This window comes from Polypterus senegalus, chromosome 12, assembly GCF_016835505.1.
Source record: "Polypterus senegalus isolate Bchr_013 chromosome 12, ASM1683550v1, whole genome shotgun sequence".
Lineage (NCBI taxonomy): Eukaryota > Metazoa > Chordata > Cladistia > Polypteriformes > Polypteridae > Polypterus > Polypterus senegalus.
Genome location: NC_053165.1, coordinates 101,978,601 through 102,000,747, shown reverse-complemented (window position 1 = coordinate 102,000,747; position 22,147 = coordinate 101,978,601). Strand labels below are relative to the sequence as shown.

General features: G+C 38.0%; 1 protein-coding gene across 1 annotated transcript in view; it reads left to right on the top strand.

Annotated features, from left to right (window-relative positions):
* Positions 1–2,049: 2,049 nt before the first annotated feature.
* The window catches only part of LOC120540504 (stereocilin-like), a 38,967-nt gene continuing 18,869 nt past the window's right edge, over positions 2,050–22,147 (top strand). The window contains exon 1 of the mRNA XM_039771345.1: positions 2,050–2,070. The gene's annotated coding sequence lies outside the window, so the exon portion shown is untranslated. The remainder of the gene's footprint in view (positions 2,071–22,147) is intronic.

Here is a 22,147-nt window from a genome sequence, read left to right as displayed (position 1 = left end):
CACAGTAAGGAGAGCTGGGTTCACTTCCTGAGTCCTCCCTGTGTGGAGTTTGCATGTTCTCCCCGTGTCTGCGTGGGTTTCCTCCGGGTGCTCCGGTTTCCTCCCAAAGACATACAGGTTAGGTGCATTAGCAATCCTAAATTATCCCTAGTATGTGCTTGGTGTGTGGGTGTGTGTGTGCCCTGCCTAGGATTTGTTCCTGCCTTGTGCCCTGTGTTGGCAGGGATTGGCTCCAACAGACCCCCCGTGACTCTGTGTTAGGATATAGCGGGTTGGATTATGGATGGATGGAGGTCTCAGTTATTGTGCTCTTGGTTAATCAGCTGAATCAGAAGTACTATGTAACTAATTAAGTACTTTTCTGTTAACCTGTTAACAATATTTGTATTTTTTCAACGGGACTAATATAATTAGTTTACTTGAACTGCTTACTGGTGAACATACTACATACAGACCTTGGTGGCACTGGTATGAAAGAGATTGCAGCAGAACTCTGTATTAAAGCTGTATTTGATAATGTTACAGAGGTGATTTAAAGCTGAGTCATTCAAAGCTAAAAACTGCTAAAAATCTTGATTCTCTATTTGCATTAAATTCTAAAATTAGGTCTGCCTCAGTATACTATGGTTTTGAATAAATATCCATCAAGAAAAAAACATAAGTTACCAAAGAGTTTTACACACTCAAAAGGACCGTGCTGTTCTCTTCTTATCACGGTATGCAAAAGATAAAAAAAAACAAACAAACCTGACAACTTGTGCTTCATTTTGTTCAATCGTGGTTTGGCTCCATTTGTTAGTCTTCTGTGATTTTCTTGTTCTCTTTTATTTCCTCTGTTTTTTTTCTTTTAATTTCAAAAGTTCTTAACACTGATCTGTCATTGGTATTGCAAACTTAATAATGATGTGTAGAGGGCAACTGTGTAGGCTTTTTAAAAAATTGAAGGCTATGCATTGATAAAAAACCAAGGTAATGAAATCAGTTTACAAATTTATTATCAATTTTGACACAATATACAGTATATATATTTTTTTCCCATTTCTAACTGCACTAGTTTCCACAAGGGGACCCACTTCCTCTGCTCATCTAATTGTGCTCGATTGACAAAAGGGGTGAACTTTTCTGCCCTTCAAATGCTCTCGGTTGGTCATGAAGGAACTTAAAAGGGTAAAACTGCATCTGAAAGACATAAAGGTTTAGAGACAATGCTCTAGGTTAAATGCTGTAGTCCAGTGAGGCAATGAAATTGTTATTCTAAAGTGGTTGAGGGAAAACAAAGCACAGTAGTTGATAACTTTGATGACATAGCGGTTATATCGATGTTCTCATTTAAACTTTGTGAGTGCTGATAAAATTGCCTGGAGCAATGCAGTGACTGATAGGAATTGCAACCCCCAGTTTGGCATTTACACAAGGTTGCATATAAGATGAAGGTGTTGGGAGTAACATATATTACATACCTTGCTTACTGCATCGGTTGTGCAAAACTGACTACACTTACAGCCACAGCACTTGGCAAGCACTTGCTAAATGGGCATTCGAGCATCACCACCTTTGCTTGTTTCACTACACTTTTGTAAGTGGCCCTCAATTGCATAAACCAGAATGCCCCATTTCTCAGTGCGATCGCTGTCAGTGGTATTGCATAATGGGGCACAAAGTTCGTTAGAATGTCCTACTCACTACAGCATTATTAGCAACAAATATCAGCAAACAAAAGAACATGTAATGGCTAATTTTCTTCTTTTGTACATTACCAAATGTCAATCAAATCCATCATGGCAATTTTGAGATTTTGGAATATTTAATTTTTCTATTCTACAGTAGGTTTTGTTCTTAATTTCAGCATTTCATTATACACATATTGTCACACATGTACGCTAGTTCAGGGCTCATCTAAAGGTAATTACAATCTGAGCCAGTTGTTGGAGGTGTCACCAAATCCATTTTCTCTTCCTCTCTCTGCAGAAGCAGTGACAGTCGAACTACCAAAGACATCACTTCTGTTTTCTGACCTCCTGAACCCACCTTTTTCTGGTCTCCAGGCTGAAAACTGTCTCTACAGCTGAGGTAGTTAACTCCTGACTCTTGTCCGAACAGGTGCAACAGTTTAATTTTTCTATGTTATTTTTTTTGTAGCTTATTTTCAATTATACAGGGATCAATACCCCCCAACTATATATATATATATATATATATATATATATATATATATATATATATATATATATATATATATATATATATATATATACAGCTCAAAAGAATTAAAGGAACACTTTTTAATCAGAGTATAGCATAAAGTCAATGAAACTTATGGGATATTAATCTGGTCAGTTAAGTAGCAGAGGGGGTTGTTAATCAGTTTCAGCTGCTGTGGTGTTAATGAAATTAACAACAGATGCACTAGAGGAGCAACAATGAGATGACCCCCAAAACAGGAATGGTTTAATAGGTGGAGGCCACTGACATTTTTCCCTCCTCATCTTTTCTGACTGTTTCTTCACTAGTTTTGCATTTGGCTACAGTCAGTGTCACTACTGGTAGCATGAGGCGATACCTGGACCCTACAGAGGTTGCACAGGTAGTCCAACTTCTCCAGGATGGCACATCAATACGTGTCATTGCCAGAAGGTTTGCTATGTCTCCCTGCACAGTCTCAAGGGCATGGAGGAGATTCTAGGAGATAAGCAGTTACTCTAGGATCTGCTCCTTTGGGCAAGGAGGAACAGGATGAGCACTGCCAGAGCCCTACAAAATGACCTCCAGCAGGCCACTGGTGTGAATGTCTCTGACCAAACAACCAGAAAGACTTCATGAGGGTGACCCAAGGGCCCCATGTCCTCTAATGGGCCCTGAGCTCACTGCCCAGCAGCATGCAGCTCGATTGGCATTCGCCATAGAATACCAGAATTGGCAGATGCACCACTGGTGCCCTGTGCTTTTTACAGATGAGAGCAGGTTCACCCTGAGCACGTGACAGAAGTGAAAGGGTCTGGAGAAGGCATGGAGAACATTATGCTGCTTGTAACATCATTCAGCATGAGCAGTTTGGTGGTGGGTTAATGATTGTCTGGGGAGGCATATCCATGGAGGGTCACACAGACCGCTACAGGCTTGACAAAGGCACCTTGGCTGCCATTAGGTATCAGGATGAAATCCTTGGACCCATTGTCAGACCCTATGCTGGTACAGTGGCTCCTGGTGCACGACAATTCCTGGCCTCATGTGGTGAGAGTATGCAGGCAGTTCCTGGAGGATGAAGGAATTGATACCATTGACTGGCCACCACACTTTCCTGACCTAAATCCAATAGAACACCTCTGGGACATTATGTTTTGGTCCATCCAATGCCACCAGGTTGCACCTCAGACTGTCCAGGAGCTCAGTGATGCCCTGGTCCAGATCTGGGAGGAGATCCCCCACAACACCATCTGTCATCTCATTAGAAGCATGCACCGATGTTGTCAGGCATGTATACAAGAACACAGGGGCCATACAAAGTGCTGCGTACAATTTTGAGTTGCTGCAATTAAATTTTGGCAAAATGGACTAGCCTGCCACATAATTTTTTCACTCTGATTTTTGGGGCTCTGTAGGTTGATCATTTTCATTTCCATCAAACGATGTGGCATCCTTTCGTTCCTAACACATTACCCAGTCTATATCAGTATAGATATCCAGGAGGATTTCTTTTTCCCATTGAGATCTGATGTGTTTTCAAAGTGTTCCTTTAATGTTTTTGAGCAGTTTATATATATATATATATATACATATACATATATACATATATATATATATATATATATATATATATATATATATATATACACTATATATATATATATATATATATATATATATATATATATATATATATATATATATATATATATATATATATATTAGAGCTTCTCTGGGTTAAAGTGCTTCCTGCATTGGTTCCATATTCTGAGTGAATGAAAGGCAATTGGATTATTAGTGTATTGTTGATAAATTTGTATTTACTGGGGGCACAGAAGAGGGAATATAAAGTACTGGAATGTACTGCAAGATTTTAATTCTATTGCAGACCAGGCTTGTGTGTTTTCATTGATTTTTATTGATGTCCAAATCTTTATGGGATGTATATTTGCTGTCTAGTAATGAAATTGAAACTTAGGTAGTGCCATGCCCTCTTCTGCTTTAGGTTGTTGTAGAGTTGCCCTTTGGATTTGTTGATGTTTAGAATTCCAAATACATGAGGTTATGAAAGATTTGTTAATGTATATAGAGATGGTTTGAAATAGGAAAAGGAGCCTGGGAAGGAAGTTCATCTGAACAGTGTTGTGAGATGTGAATAATGTGAGATGGAGGGTGGACCATCTATTCACATCTTGTTTAATTATTTCCATGCAGACAGCCAGATTTTGTTGACAAAATTGGTTTATATTTACTTGTGATATTTACCCCTAGATATTTAAACTCATCTGCTGAGCACACAGCTCTTTCTTCACCTTCTTCGTTCAGTCTCTATTGCTCCTTCCGCCTCCAGTCCTCCTTCAGTATCTTCATCCCACTTCCTCCCGACTCTGACTTCCTGAATGAAGTGAGGCGTTCCCTTTTATGCTGCACCAGTGTGCCTTGTGGGAATCAGGAGTGCTGTAGCAACCCAATGGGCCTCCCATCTAGCGCTCTGGGGGAGGTAGTACCCTGTACATGTTCTCTCTCCCGGTCCTTACAATATGGAGGTGTTCATGTCGGGTAAGGGCCTTGGCCATCTGCCACAACTGTCAAATTAAAGCAAATGATATTAGTCAATTGACATGAGCACTGGTAGACATGATTCATGTCTGACAGTGGTCTCATTTGCAATGTAAAATAATGCAATGCTGATAAAATGCTGTTGTGAATGACAGGACATTCCATGGATAGTATATTGAGTTTGTAATAGTGTAATGCAATATTTTGAAAAAAAATCTAAGTTTGGGCAAATGCTTTCTAAAAACACTGTTTTCTTACAATTCTGTTTTGACCCCACTAAGAAACCTTATGGAAAAATCAAAAGCTTAACACATAACATAATCTAAATGTAAATATTTTATTTTTGGCATTAGATGATTCATTAGTTACAGTTGTGAGATCTCGAGGTCAATGGAATTAGAACAAGCTAAATCAATGCTACTGTGGAAAAAACTATTTAATATATTCGGTTCAGTGAAAATGTAAGCATAATTTTGTTAATTTCTGTGGTTTTAGTTCTTATTAAGTTCTAAAATGTGTAAAATTAATACGACAAACAACACCTAACAGATTTTACTTTGTCATTTTTTATTTAACACAAGCTAACATAATTAAGCCATTAAGCCACAACTACGTTTTTTCTAATTCTAATGAACCATTACCTTTCAAAAATGAAAATATTCCTATTCTTGTGGTGGCTGAAATGCTGACCTGTATGTGTGTTAAATATAAAGGCATCTTTATTGGTCTCCGTTTGTCTACTTGTAGTTCTCCATTTTCTAAACACAGCTCTTACGAATTGACCCTACCAACACATAAATAATCATTATTACTTATTAAAGTCTTTAAAAAGACTAACTGCAAAATGTCTACTACAAAACTATTATACTCAGGCCTTAGGCTAAATGCATACGTATTTCACCAGAAATGTTAAAACAAGATTGAGAAAAGGAAGAGGCTGAATGCAAGCATAGATTATTTCAGTAAGTCAAACTTATAATATGAGAACAGGAAGCCTTAACAAATGTGGACAGTGAATATGTGCAGCAGTGTGATTGCCAGTACAGTTAGTGCTTTATGTCCATTAATAGATATCCTGTTCTGACAAGAATTTGTATTGCTCAACACATTGTTCTCATCTAGTATTTTAAAATAGTTTTATGAAACCTTTGTGTTACAAAGAGATACACGTTTCATATACAGTATCCTCAAACATTTATTTGGCAAAAAAAGTTTTCATCATTAATGTCAAGATTTAGAATAGAAAACCTATGAGAAAGTAAGTATTTCATATGTTAACATAGTAAATGCAAATCTTCTCAAGGGTTTGAAGTTATGTTCTTAGAGAACATATTTCTGAAATATATTTGAACATATTTTTTTTTTATATTTTTGAAAACCTCAGAAGTAGAGGCAGCATTTTTATATATATATATTTTACCTATAAGAGTTTACATGTCTCAGAATGTAAGTTGTAATATTGTAAGGTTCTCTTTATGTGTGGTTAACTCACAGGAATGAAAACTCTTTATAAATAGTGGCATGGACCTGAAAACTTGTTCGTCTTTAGGTACTGATTCTGACTTATTAGGACTGATTGGACACAACTACTAAATGATAGCAGGATCTTTTATTATTCTGTTTGCTTTTATGTACTGTAATTAAAAATGTTGATAAAATGGCATCAGTTCAAGCACTAAGTTAAACCATGAAGGCTTTTCCTTCCTTTTGTTTATATTTATCCATCAAACAATTGATTATATTAACTAGATATACAGAGCATTCCCTTACATGACATTACAGCATTTAACACCATGTAGAAAGAAGCCTTGGAGAGGGCATTTTCTGAAATTATGTTTTAATTTAATTGATGAAGGGCTAGTAATCTTTATTTCTCTGTCATAAATTAATGTTAAATAAACAATTCTGGAATGTAAAGAATTTGAAATAACTATAGGATTTAATTTGACAGTTTCATACAAACTATTATTGTACTAAATACAAACAGTCATATTAGAATTATCTTCTGGTTGATTTGGTGTGAACCTAGTTTTGTAAAATTTGATTTGCTTGTATGAATGTTATTTGCTTTTAATAAATTGAATAAAATGCTTAAAAAAATAATTATTTTCTGCTGTATTGCTTTGAACCTGTTTTGTATAATAATGTATTGTTTTAAATTCCATGACAACTCAAAGTGTTACATTACCCATTAGAAACTTAATTTGTTTACTCATGACTTTCTTGGCCGTTGATTGATCTTAATAGCATTATAATGGATGCTCTATAAATATCTTTTTGCCTATACTTAATATGAATGGTGCCTTATAAAACAGAATGAAGATGATTCACTAAGAAGTGGCTGCCACACTCTGTATCTGTCATGGTTTTTGACTTAAATTCACCAGTCTGAAAATGTCCAACCTTTTCTTGAGTGGTCCATGTTTTAGGTTTGTAATAAATATATTGTGAGGAACAGCCCGAACACAGACAGGTAGACATGATTTTATATCACCACACACGTTTATTTACAAGTCCCATTTCCAATGAACACACACAACCCAGTGCCGCAGAACCAATCACCCTCAAGTCCAGGCCCTCAACACAATGTCTTTCTCTCTCTTCAGGCCGACTCCACTCCTCTCCACCAAGAGTTCATCCTCTTCCACCCGACTCCAGCCATCGAATGGAGGGAGGCAGCCCTTTTTATACACACCCGGATGTGCTCCAGGTGCCTCCCAACAATCTTCCACCGGCACTCCCCAGTGTGGCGGAAGTGCCGGCTCTGCATCCAGAAGCACTCCGGGTGTCCCTGATCCTCTTCCCCCCAGCACTTCTGGGTGTGGCGGAAGTGCTGAGGTCCAGGGCTCCAAAGGCATTGGGGTGCCCCCTGGCGGTGACCACGGGCCCCTACAGGGTTAAGCTTCAAAGCTCTGTACCCATGGCCCCCAAAGGCACCAGGGCAGTCGCCCCCATGTGGTCTGGGGGAGGTGTAAGCCCTCCTCCGATCCTCCTGGGTGTCCTGGCCAGGTCGCCCCCCAGCCCTCTGTGACAATATATATATTAACACTGGTAAACATTTTACAATAGGATAGTTCTGCTTAACTTAGTAAAATACAGGATATTTCAAATATATAAAAAAAAGGAATTAAACACGTCTCAGGACGATACCAACTCCCTTAATACAATAGAATTAAATAATCTGAATTAGCTTTTTCTGACCACCACAGCCTTTTTAGTCCAGTATTTTTCACACTTTTGACATGTCACTGGACTAAAAACTATGAGTGTTTCAAAGCTGATAATACAGTACTGTATAGTATTGATTAATTCAGTCATCATCATTCCATTTCATCATTTTCTCAGACAGCTTTTTCCAGTACATGGAACTGAAGTTTATTTAGACAGTACTGAGCATAATTTCAAAACTCATGCATTAGACATCACTTCATACTTTCATACTTCATGGCACACATACACCCACCAGACAAGTTTAGGGTCATTATTAAATCTAACATGTACATTTTGGAGATGTGAAAATTCAATAAGAAAAATACATTAGCATGGGGATGATATGTAAACACCACACATTAATAAAGTTCTTTAGTTATGAAAAAATAAGATAGTACTTATAGTGTTGAAGGTAGTGTGGCTAAGTTGAACATACAGTATCTCAGGATTACAACTCCCATGAAAATTATAAAAACAATTGTGAAAAGTAGACTTTTAATTTGGAATCCATACCACACACAAAAGCTTTAATTTAAACAACATTCTGGTACAGTATGTGTGGTCCTTAAGTCTTTTGTAATGGCTGAGTTGGTAATGAAACCACTGTTAAGAATACTCCTGTCTAGGTATGAAATGCTTTAATTCTGCAGCTTCCAGCTTGATAAAGTTAAACATATTGTTTTACTAATATTATTGCAAATTTAATGATAGTACAATGTGTGTAAGGTGTATGGTATCTGGAAAGTTATGTGTTATCTTATATAAATATCATTTGGTCTGATGTGCTGCCAAGTGAATGCTGGCTGGAAAATACTTCAGCTTCTGATTTACAAACAACACCACTATTGCTCTCAACTAGAAAATTGATAGTCACACTTACCAACCTTCAGATGCTTTTGAGCACACATGTAGATTGTTCAGATGCAGGCGATCCTGGTGGTAATCAAAGTTCTACACCAAAAAACAGGATGTCAATTTGAAAGCATGTATCCGGCTTGGAGGTTATGTTTTGCAAATGTAGGCTAAAATATTTTGGTGGTATGTAAAATTGAGTTCAATCAAATGGCTTTTGCAGGATTGTTACAAACTTGATAAAGAGAAACAGTGCTGTGCTTATAAGACTTAAAATACTTTTTGATCATTCCAAACAGACTAGATTAGAGCAATCATGGAATCAAAAGGAAAAAATATTTAGAATATAAAGAAAAAGGGTCATTAGAAAATAGAATATCTTATAATTGCAATTACTGTCCACTTACCAACTTCTCCTGCATCACATTTAATAACTTCCTTCATCTCCTTCCAGCTGTCTTTCACTCTGCATCCTTTCATCTTTTTAACCTGCCAAATGAGTCCCTTCTCAACTTACGTCTTTTGGTATTGATAGCCATATTAACTTAATACTTACTGACTTGGCCTGTCTAACCACTCTTTTGGAAATTCCCACTTTAACTCCTTGCCATTTGTATTTCTTTAGCTCAGCATGACAAGTCTTTATGTAGCATTCCATTTGGAATGCTAGCAGGGAGTAGGCAGTAGTTGTAGGGAGTAGTTGTCCCTTTAAGATGAACAAGGTCTACAAGAATTGCCTGGGGCTGTTGTAGGGATTATTTTGGCTAATCCTGACTCCGAAAGCTATTGCAGAGCATACTTGGAATTACTACCTGGCTGGATTAGCCATTTGCGATCTGAATTTGTACTTGGGAGGTTGAGATATAAGAGAGACGAGATAAAAGAGAGTTCAATGTGGAAAAGATGCCACAGAAAAAGTACACATAATAAAGGAGAATTTACTATGGCTATTAGTTGAGAAAGTGTTCTAAGCACCCTACTGGGAAGCTACTGTATGTGTACAAAACCTCTATTAGACAGGCCCAGTGGGGCAGCTAGAGTTTTATTTCTCATTTATTTATTTATTTAGTATAAAGGAGTGGAAGATTGCTTTTGTTCTGGGTCAGGTTTCACAGTTCCTTTCTGTCAATTTTGATGTTTTTAACCTTTAAGAACTTTTAGCCCTTTTTTGCTAAGATGCCTTCTTCTATTGTTTTTACGTAAGACTCAGTTTCAGGTCAGGCTTCCTTTGGACTTTGAAGACATGTTTTGTGCTCGGTCTTGCGTTTGCAGAGCCAGGCAGAATCATAAGGTTATCTGAATTTCTTCTAGGTTCAAGAAGGTCTTAATAGTACCACTACTGGCCATTTACAATAAATTGAACCTGAGCCACTTAAGAGCAGGTATATGACTTAGCAAATGGAGTGATAAGATATTTTCTGTTCTCATTTTATTATTATTAATATTAATTTGAAATATTCCATAGGATTTAATTCTAATTTTGGGATTATACATTTTTAATATCATGCAATGACAAAATGTCCAAATGAAATTCTTTAAAATTTCACAGTATAACATAGTGAAAAACATTGATTTGTGGCAGCTCTTAGAGAAAAAACTGCTAGTTAATGAGCTGGCATAATGTCAAAATACAGATAAGTAGAAAAAAGCTGAACCTCAAAACCCAACATGCAAAAGCATGAAATGAAGGACAATGCTAAAAGAGAAACAAGATCAGGATATGTCATAATTATTTACGCACACTAACTTAAAAGGTGATGGCTCATCCAGTTTTTCAGTTTTTACCAACATCTTTCACTTCTTGAATCTGCATTTCATTCTTGACACTTTATCATCTATTTTGTTATTATTTTCCTCTTTGCCTTCTATTTTGGACTTTTCTAAACATCAGGCATGTCACTAATTTTGTTTCATATTTTTTACTCCCTTTTTGAGACATATTTCTTATTGTTATGTATACATTTCTGGGATGCTGTATCCAGTTCAGATATTAGTTTTCTATTTCACTTTCATTCTCGCATTGGTGAATTTATTTGAGTGTTTTTCTGACACCATTTTGTTTTTTATACGTGGTGCCATTTTATGATACAGTTGTTATGATATCACAATGATAATCAGTTTTGGAGGTCACTGTACTGCGTTTATCCAAAATTACCAAAGTTCTGCAGCTGGGATTCTGGCAAAATCTTGACGCTTTGAAATGATTCCACAGATAAAATATCTTTGTTTTATAAACTTTAGTAAAAATTCAAAGTAAAACAGTTCACACACAAATAGAGAAAAAAAAACCGATATAGCAAAGAAAAGTTCTTTAGAAAAATTCTGTTTAAAGCTTATGTATCTTGTTTCATTCTTTAAGTCTGCTTACAATCGAATCATTTCTAAACGTTCAGAAAACTGTATGCTTATCCCATTTTCATACTGGGTCTTTCAGTGCCCTGCTAGCACTAGGACTTATTCTAAACAACAAATAACTTAATTATCACACTGTACTTCAGATATAGCAAGAAGGTTCTATCTCATATTAACTTACAGGGGGTAAAAGACTATACCATATTCTAATAATTCCAGCAGCTCCGTATATGACTTTATCTTTTTACCTTTTTATCTCTATTTTTCTCTATTTCACTGATCACTTCTAATTTTATTTTAATTTTTTTCATTTTTATTACTATTTAATTTAATATTGTTTCTTTGTATCAGTATACTGCTGCTGGATTATGTGAATTTCTATCTATCTATCTATCTATCTATCTATCTATCTATCTATCTATCTATCTATCTATCTAATAGCTATTCTTTTATAGGAGTTAAGCTTATTCTAAACAACAAATAACTTAATTATCACACTGTACTTCAGATATAGCAAGAAGGTTCTATCTCATATTAACTTACAGGGGGTAAAAGACTATACCATATTCTAATAGCTATTCTTTTATAGGAGTTAAGCAAACACTATATGAATTTAACTTTAAGCATTAACTTTCTAATATTGGGTCTTAATTACAGTAATAATTAGGGTTACCAGATTAGAAAATTAGAAATACAGGAAACTCTTAAAATATCTCTTTGAATTACTATATATATAAATTTATACATGCCCCCTACACACCCAGACTAATATATTATATAAAAGTAGAGACATAAGTTAAAAACATAAAGCAAGGATTTTAATGGGTTATGAGGAGAACAAAAGTAAAATCATTTGAAAATTATTTAATACAAGCTAAAAAAAAATTCTGTAAAAGTGAAATCATTTGAAAATACAGTATTTATGTAATACAGACAACAGAGAAATATTATTATTATTTAATACAGGCAGTTAGAAATAAAGTGGGCCGTGGCAAGTACCACGCAACAGCACACTTTGTTGACATTGTATGTTGCAATGCTGATACAGAACTGCACAGCAACGCGGCTGGAGAGCAAAACGGTAAGAGTGTCGCTGTCCTCAGCCAACCATAGCAACTGAACAAGTTGTAAGCAGGCAGCAAACACTAGTTTCCTCGTTACATTTGGGTTATTTTCATCAACAGAATCTGAGAAAAGAAAGTATAATTACTTATAATGTTACAAGAAGGTAGTAAAAATTAATTTTTATTACGAAATTTGAAAATGAACTAAATACGGGACATTTGGGTGTTCCTGAAAGATCAGTTTGGGACAGGGGGACAAAATTATCAAATATCGGACATTTCCCGTATATAAGGGACGTCTGAATCTTCACATTCTGTTTTCCTGTTTACGTTATTCAGTATATGAATTAGGTTTTGACTTTGGTTTTAATAAAGGCTGGCTTGAATTCCCCTTTAAAAGAACTTAGCATGTTTTCTGACTTATGTTTGATCTTCTAGTCCTCAATTCAGGTTATTTCTAATATTTTTTGCAGAAAAACTAACGAGTCTTTGTTTCCATGTGTCTTACAAGGGATTTGTAAGGACTAACACATATTCTGGGTGGTAACAGACAGTAAGTAATATGGTTAATCTGAGGCCTACAAGGCTGAGAAACCCACATCTGTTAAACTGGCAGTTGTAATATTAATATAATTCTATGTGTGTATTATTGTATTTATAAGGGTTTTTGCAAATCTTCTTCTAAAGCTCTTCTCACTTTCATGAGGAGTAGCTATATTGGACCAGCCTCCTTCACTCTCATCTTTAATATACTTCCTTGCCTAATACCCCTCTCTTCCTTAGGTCCTCCTTCACACAGTCCTTCCATTTTCTCTTTGGTTGTCCTCTTTTCATCCATCCTGACACCTCCATATCAATGATTTGTTTTCTCAAATTGTTTACCTCTCTTCTCATGACATCTTACACCACTTTACTCTTCTTTCCAATGTTTTCTTTGATCTGTCCTAATTTCTCTACCACCTCGTTCCCTTTAATTCACCTTTTTACCTGCCAGGTTTCTGATCAACACAATGTTGGTGTGACCACTGCATTGTATGATTTATTTCTACATCTAGCTCTCTATCCTTTGTTATTGCTGATCCAAGATATTTGGACTTTTCTTCTCTTTTAAGCCTTTCTTCCAGGAGGTTAATTTCCACGCCTTTTTCCTTTCCATTAAATCTTAGTTATTCTGTATTTGTCCTATTAATCTTAAGGCCTCTAGCCTCCTTTGCTGTTCTCCAATGCTCTAGTTTCCTTTGCACAATATCTTTAGTGGTACCACATTGCACAATGTCATCTGCAAACACCATATACATTTAGGCCTGATCTAGTATTCTCCTAGCAATAACACCCATAACTGGAGTAAAATGGGAAGGTCTTAATGATGACCCTCAATATAACCTAGCCTTAACTGCAAATCAATCTGTTATTCCTGCACTACATCTCACTTTTACACAACTTTTGACGTTAACTTTGTGTGTGTGCCCCCATATGCATATCCTTAACTATCCTTATGTACTTCTCTGATGCTTCCTTCTCCCTCATACATTTCCACATTTCTTGCTCTAGAACTGTCATATGCCTTATCTAAGTCTTTAAATATCAATTGCAGCCTATCCTGTTTCACTCGCATTTTTTTCATAATCTGTCTTAAGGTGAACCTTGCAACTTCTGTACCTTTTCCTGGTGTAAATCCAAATTTGTCTTCTCCTATTTTCAATTCTCTTCTCCTTTCATCAGTTATCGTTTCCTATATTTTCATTGCACGTGACATCAGCTTTATACCCCTATAGTTTCCACAAGTCTATATAGTGTGACATATAGAGGGCGCTTTCGTCCTCTTGAACCCTCAGACAATACGTCAGACACCAGGTAAAAGTCCAATAATTCTTTATTCGGACAATTGTACAGTGCACAAGCACCCTCCTCTCCAAACTACTCATAAATTTCACAATACAATTACAATAAACCAATCCACCACTCCCAGACGCGTTGCCATCCTTCCACCCAGCTCAGCTCCACGCTCTAATGTTTCTCAGAGTCTTTTATAGTCCCTGACCTGGAAGTGTTTCTCCTCCTTCAGTCCATGTGATTCCTTATCATTTCTGGGTCAGATAAAAATCCTCTTCTTCATCCCAGAAGTATGTCACTTCCGTTCTCGCTTTGCTTATAACATACTTCCGAGTTATTGGGCACCTGTGACTCCCTGGGCCTCCCTGCAGCATCTTCTGTTGGCCCCTGTGGTATCCAGCAGGGCTGTAGAGAAAAACACCATTGTCAATGATTTCCTGCTGGTATCCAGGGCACCTCCATGCTGCAGGGAGAGCTCCATCTGGCGGCCTGGGGTTATTGGCCGGTATGACAAGCCAGCCATAGACCACAGCACCAACCCCAAAATGAAAAACCGTGGCTTGGAGCGTCCAGGGACGTAATCAGTGCGAGTGTATAACCCGCACGTACTGGGAATTTCTCGTTCGTGGGGAACAATTGGAAGCCACGGTCTCCATCACGAATGGGGTTCAACGGCCTCCCCGCGCCGGGTAGACACACGTTGATCCATTCAGTGTAGCGCACGTGCAGTACCGGACATACAAGTGCATCACAGACCTGTTAATGCTTAATCTCATGTGGCTGAAAGCCTCTTGTCCCTCTAAGAATTTGGACGCCGACCGCTGTTGGGTCATGTAACTATTTAGCAGGCGGGAGTCTCGTTCGTTTTCAGAAATAACCAGCCAAATCGCTCCACCAACTAAGAACTGCCATGCACCACCACCCACAGAATCGAGAAAGAGCTATCAATCTGTCAATCCTGTCCGTGTCCGGGCGAGGTTTCCTGTGTTGAGTCAAATGAAGCGAAAGGCTCCACACCTGGTGGTGCCCTTCCGTCAATTCCTTTAAGTTTCAGCTTTGTAACCATACTCCCAACTGAACCCAAAGACTTTGGTTACCCGGTTGGCTGCCCGGCGGTCATGGGAATGACGCCGCCGGATCGCCTGCGGGGCCTGCATTGGTGAAGCAGGTGAGACGGTAATGAAACAGAGGCACAGGGCTTATTGGTTTTTAAAGACTGCTTCCTTCATTGGGTTTTAACCAATGCACGGAACGAACCAACACACAATCATCCGTGCGGCGCTCAGGGTGGAACAGGAGGAGAGGAGAAGGACATCCACTCCGCTCCCTCCGTCATGCTAGTCTGCTGGTTTCTCGTTCAGTATACACTGCCTGCTTCTGTGCCCACCTCCAACTCGTCATTTGAGTCTTTTTACAGTCCAGATGCACCTGTGACTCACGTAGACTTTTCATTGCTCTGTGCGGTTTTGGCTGCCTTTCTATAAATAATCCACCAAGACACCCGACCACGGTGAGAGGGGGGTGTGTACAAAGTGCAGGAGTATCTAAGAAGACGCATGTTTGTCGCGGATGCGAATTGCTGTATGTAGCGTGTAAAACAGTTTGCTATAGTGCATGCGGTCGTGCGTCGTAACCGAAAACTCGTTTTTTAAAGACTGCTCACTTCATTGTGTTTTAACCTCAGTTGTAAAGGAACGTTTTAAGGATACCCCTCGCAAACAGTTTTACACGCCACATATGGCGATTCACCTCCGTGAGAAACATGCCTCTATTAACAGTCAACGTGGGTCGGAGCTGCATGTGACCTCTACGACAGATGAATATAAATGACGCCGGTTTTTCTGTGTCGTCGCGTCTGAGTTGGTGGGCGTGGCTCTGCGAGTTGTCATTGTATCCAATGGTCTTGGAGTTGGTGGGCGTGGCTCCTTCCTGCGTGCGCCATAGGTGTCTCACTTGTCGGCGGCTTAGTGAATCCACGCCGGCTTTCCATGGTTGTCTTGCCTTAGTGAATTATATATATATAGATTGTATGAACCACTTTGATCATCTCTTTTTGTTGCTTCCTCATAGAATTCCAGCATGTTAGTAAAATATGACCTCCCTCGTCTGAACCCATGCTGACTGTTCATTAAATATTCTGTTCTTGCCATGTGTTGCTCAATCTTTTCCATAATGATTCCTTCCATTAATTTACCTGAGATGAACATTAAGCTTACTGACCTATAGTTGCTTGGATCTTCCCAGTCACCCTTTTTATATAACAGGATAATATTTGCCATTTTCCAGCCCTTCAGAATTTCCCCAGTGCACAGTGACTTCCTAAACTTATGCATCAAGGGTTTATAATATTGTAGTACTCTCCCTGTAACAGTTTAGAAAAGGAAGGACAAAGATGTGATTGCAGAACAAATTACTCTTAACAATGTAAAAAGAATGCATGAATATTAAACAAAACAAAGGAAGCTAAGATGGAACTATTTATAATTATATATGAATTCATTGTTATCGCCCTGAGAGATGCCCTAAAAGAAAAATCCCCGATTCCCTCCACAAAATCAACTCTCCCACACACATACGTACCTCATTCGTATATACCACACCTTCCCATTGTCCCCTGAAATGTCCAGAACCCCCCCGTCTCCATTTCCAGCTCCTCTGTACAGGGTAGCATGCTTTATCTTCCTTCTAGCGTCAATCATTCCCTGACAGTAGTCCTCTGCGCCACCCTCTGCCCTCCATGCTAGACTCAACAGTCCCTCAGCCTCCTGGCTTCACCTCGGAAGGGATGCTCGGATGGGATCAGCTTGGTAGCCTGATCGTTTGTCTTAGATGCCTCATGGGGGCGTCAGGACCTAGCTGTTCATCATCCTCCTAGGTAAGGTCTCCAGGTGATGTAATCCCCTCCAATGAATTCCTCTAGTATTCCTGAGGTTTGTCCCTTTTCCCCTACAATTGGGCACTAGTCAGTCTTGATGCAGAAACACTCTTCAATTTTGCTGTGGAATCTGCACCCAGTATTGTAAGAGCTAATCTTAGAAAGTTAAATTTTGAGTTAAACTCATATTAATGTTTGCTTAATTTGAATAGAATATAAATTTCTTCCATAGTCATAGCTTATGGTGTAGTCTTTTCCCCCTATAAATTAGTAAGAGATAGAACCTTCTTGCTATAACTGAGAAACAGTGTGATAATAAACTCAGTTGTGTTTAGAACAGGTCCCAGTACGTAGGGACTTTAAAGACCCATTTTCTACTCAGAGATGGTATAAACACACAGTTTTCTGACCGTTTTGAAATGGTTCAGAAATGATAAGTAAATAGTAACGATTTGAGATGTAATAAGATTAAGCTTAGAACTGAACTTTTCTTAACATGAATTTTTTCCCTTTTTTGCTATTTTAATTTTCTTTTTTGTGTGAACTGTTTTACTTTGAAACTTAACTAAACTTTTAAAAACAAAGATATTTTGTCTGTGTATTCATTTCTGTGCGTCAGGCTTTTGTTGAATCCCATTTTTTGAGTTAGAACTGCTGAACTTTGGTAACTTTGGGAAAATGCAGCTACAAATATATCATATCCTCCACTCTTTCCAGTACTTGACACGGTCTAATCCAGCATTATCGACTTTTGGAGATCGACCCTTCTTGAGTAGTGGTCTAAACACTCAAAATGAGTCACCTGGGCTGAAGAGCCCTTGGGTCCGGAAATTATAGTACTGTTTTTGGGCAAGACTGGTTTAGTGCAGAAGTTGACGGTTGAGGTCATGTGTTGCATCTAGGCGGTCCTACAGTCAATGAGCATATTCGGGGCCAGTTATAGGCTCACAGGGTTTTGGCATAGTCCCATATATCAGTGAAGCGTGTGTCTACAGCCCAGGTCCTAACATCAGGAGGGAATGGGTGCAGTGAGTTTGGCATGCTCTGGTTCTAGTAGCACTGGTGATGGCTGGTGGCAATAGCTAGCTGGGCAGTGAGTGTCCATATAAACCGCTATGCTAGCCCATATATCTAGGGATGCAGAGTGTATTGCAGGTCATCCAAATCTACAAACATGCTCAAACACCCTGCTTTCTAAATGTTGTCCTTGTTTGGAATGGAGTTCATCTGCATGCCAAAATATCAGACAATTCCTCCAATTAAAGCATCAGCAACTGTCTCATCTTCCTGATTGGACTTCAAGCCACTTTGTAAAGTAGTCTACCGCAACTGGAATGAACTTGTTGCCCTGTTGGGATCAGGGAGGGAGATCCACAACTTCAATTCCTATCATCTTCATTGGCTTGCCTGCCCGGTACTACTATAGTGTAGCAGTAGATTGGCCAGCAGAGCCTTTCTTGGCAGCACATGAGTCACACCTGAGTCAGTGGTCCTCCACATCATGTCAGCACCTCCCCTAGTAGAAGCTTTATCGCAGATGTTCCAGTGTCCAAAATGACCCAACCTGGCACTCCCTTGCATAGCCTCCAGCACCTGTGTTCGCATTTTTCTTGGGAACAACTACCTGCCAAATTGCCTCTTCTGTCACTGGATTACACCATCAGAACTGCACGATCCCATTATGCAACCAGAACCAGAAAAAATATAGAAATAAAAACTAATATAAAACGGCAAAACTATAATAGCCTTGGTGGTCAGCTTTATCTGAACTCCAGTAATAGAATTGTAGTCTTTAGTTAGCAACACGCTATCAGTTCATGCTCCTAATCCAACCTTTAGTTGGATAGAAGCGTAACTGTTTGACTTGCCTTGTTTTCATTGGGGTAACGGTACCATACATTTCTCTGACCGTTCATGTGTCACATCTGAAAATTTGATGTATGAACATAGGACATTCCAGCAACTTGTTGTAAGAAGCTTGTGGAAGGCTACCCAAACGTTTGGCTCAAGTTAAAATTTAAAGATAATGTTACCAAATATTAACAGTGTTTTTAAGCGTGTGACCCCCCTTCCGTGAGAATCCTAACTCCAAAGAGGACTGTTTCATTTATATTAGGTAGAATGTCCAGAGGGGACTGGGCGGTCTCATGGTCTGGAATCCCTACAGATTTTATTTTTTTCTCCAGCCGTCTGGAGTTTTTTTTTTTTCTGTCCCCCCTGGCCATTGAACCTTACTCTTATTCGATGTTAATGTTGATTTATTTTGTTTTATAATTGTATCTTTCATTTTTCTATTCTTTAATATGTAAAGCACTTTGAGCTACTGTTTGTATGAAAATGTGCTATATAAATAAATGTTGTTGTTGTTGTTGTTGACCCACTGGAATTGTGATATAGTCAATAAAAAGTGAAATAAACTGTCTGTGAATATTGTTGGAAATTTGTTTTTTTTTTTTTGCCCTGCACAAAGTAGATATCTTAAAGGATATGCCAGATTTGTAGTTTATTAGTTTTTAAAGTAAGTTTTAAAGAATTCACCCTAAGTGTATGTTATCTTCTGACTTTAACTGTAAGTAAATGAAAATATTCAAGTTGTCAACAGTGTTGTCTTTAAGGCTGTGCATTTCTGATTTATTATCACACGTGTTATACACAGTGTTGTGTATTGGTATGTTCATTAACAAGTAAAATGTATATTGATCTTGATTGACATTCCTGGTTTTGGTAATTTCCAGTAGAATGTTACAGGGAGTGATTTTAAAGAGGAAAAAAAATGTTTTTTTTCTTGTTATAATTAGAGAATGCAATGAGAAATTGACACTTTTTTACAGTTGATTAAAAAACTAGTTAAGAATCACTTCTCAACCTCTAGGTGTCATCAGTTATATATTATGCACAGCAAAATGAAGTTCACGCTTGACCAAGTGCATGATGGTGGACCAAATGTCGCTGCATAGATGATGTCAAATATAAATTATAATCGTTAATGATTGGCAACACTGCATGAGCCACTTTTGGACTTTTTTTCCTCAGAAAATGATCCACATGAAAATAAAGGAGGAGGTGGTCTTTTGCAAATGCAGTCTGGGTAAACACATCCAACGATGATTGAAAAAAACACTGTAGAATAAAAAATGTAATCTAGTGAGGCAATGAAATTGTTGTCACAGTGTGATTGAGAAAACAATAATTTATTAACCTCTGTCTTTGATGACATAGCATCCTATTGAAACTGTGTGAGTATTGATTAAATCATACGCAGCAGAGCGTGGTAAGAATATAGTCTTTATATCTGCATTGGAAAAGAAATAAATGCAGTATATAGGACGGGTGGAGGGGTTAAAAAAAATTAAATATGTTTCTTGTTGGATCAATTGCATGAATTTGATTCAACGAGAAATGATATCGTTTAGTGACTGTTTTTACAGAGCAAAATTGTAAGTTTTCTTATGGACTCGGTTTCGTGGGAAACGCTGGTACATCAGTATACACTGTAGCCTAACTGGGACAAGGTCCAGGTTCCCTGCTCTGCTTCTACAGTCTTTGATTGTGCATAAGGGCAGTGTGCATTAATGAATTCCTACAGTTTTGTAAGGGAATGTGGTAAGATGTCTGTATTTGTGGGCCATGAAAGTGTTTGTTTAAGTGTTTCATCCAGAGGTGGTTATCTGTTATGTGTGGACTTTATGAACTTGCGCATGAATTTAATAAAAATAAAGTTAACATGCACCGGACGTTCTCATTACAGTATTCAGCTAAATTTTTGCAAGATAACATGTGGCCTTTATCAAAATATAACAATATGATCTATTAAAAAAGTGCAATTCATAATTCATAACAATACCATGACAGTTCGAAATGCGATGCAGTGCCATGTGGAAATCAGCAGGGCCTCTTTTAGAAAAGTACCCAAATTGCAAGTATACTCTGAGTCTCGATATGCAGGATGTCATAGTCATAACTCACGTTGATGTAATGTCAGCCGGTTATCATTAGCAATACATGTTTTTGTGCATTAATATTCGGGCTATGAAATGTTTTCAAAGACGTACATGTACAGAATTTGACCATGAAGAGGGATTTTAAAAGGGTTCCTCTTAGAAGCATCTCAAATATATATATACTGGAAAATATAACTTGATAAATCTGTTCAAATGGGACACAAAGACCTCAAAAGCAGGGGGCCCTTTGGCGTGGGGCCTGGCGCGGTTGCCCCACTTGCCATCCCCAAACGTCACTCTTGGTTTCATGTGAAAAGCTAGGTATACAAATTATTAAAGTTGTCAGGCATGTGTACCTGTGTGGTGTTATTATTTTTTTTGTCCTCTGCATATTTACTGTAAAGATGTATGAACTCTGTCAGGGGAGGGTGGGCTGAATTATTAGTAGAGGCTTGTTTATACTGTGTATGTGTTCTAAATGGTTTATTCTTGCACTTAATGTGAAAATTCAAGCTGATCTTTTGCTTTGGGATTTGTGGCGTTATCTCATCAATAAAATGGCTCCTGATTTAAAACCTGACTGTGAGGTGACCTGTAGATGGTGTTTATCGGTTTGTTTTGCGCTTGGAGTTGTTTGTGGATGTGCCGCTGTGCCTTTCCTGTCGATGTTGCTGGTCATTGTCAGGAATGCCATATTCACTCTGTGGCCATTCATTTCCTGTTGGATGGGCACCACCATGTCTTCAGCAGCCGAGAGCAGGACTCAAAGCCAAATCCGCTACTCTGTGAGCAGGATATCGAAAACATGGGTCGCATTGTGTGTCACAGCATAAGATGCCAACTGAAACCAATTTCCAGTTTCAAAGGCCAGGGGTGGGCAAGGTTTTGCATGACAGTCACACATTCCTTACATTTTATATGGATGTTGTATATAAATGAAAATTAGAGAAAAGTAAAACTATCATTTAAAAAATTCAGTCCTGATCAGAACAGGCTGCTTTAAAAATGGTTGCCATGTAATTTACAGGTGATTCTTGAAGTGTTAGCAAAACTTTTAATGTGCAGTGTTAGAATAAACATTTAATTAAAAAATATACATGAAGAGCAGAGGGAGAATGAAAAGCACAATAATAAGAAACCATTCATAAAAATAAATTATTCACAAAAATGGTGTACAAATTTCTCTAATGTCCTTATAAAATACATTTATACATGTTCTCCTTCAATTTTATTCAATCAAGGTTTATGGGCACCTGAAAATATCCACATGGGGGCAG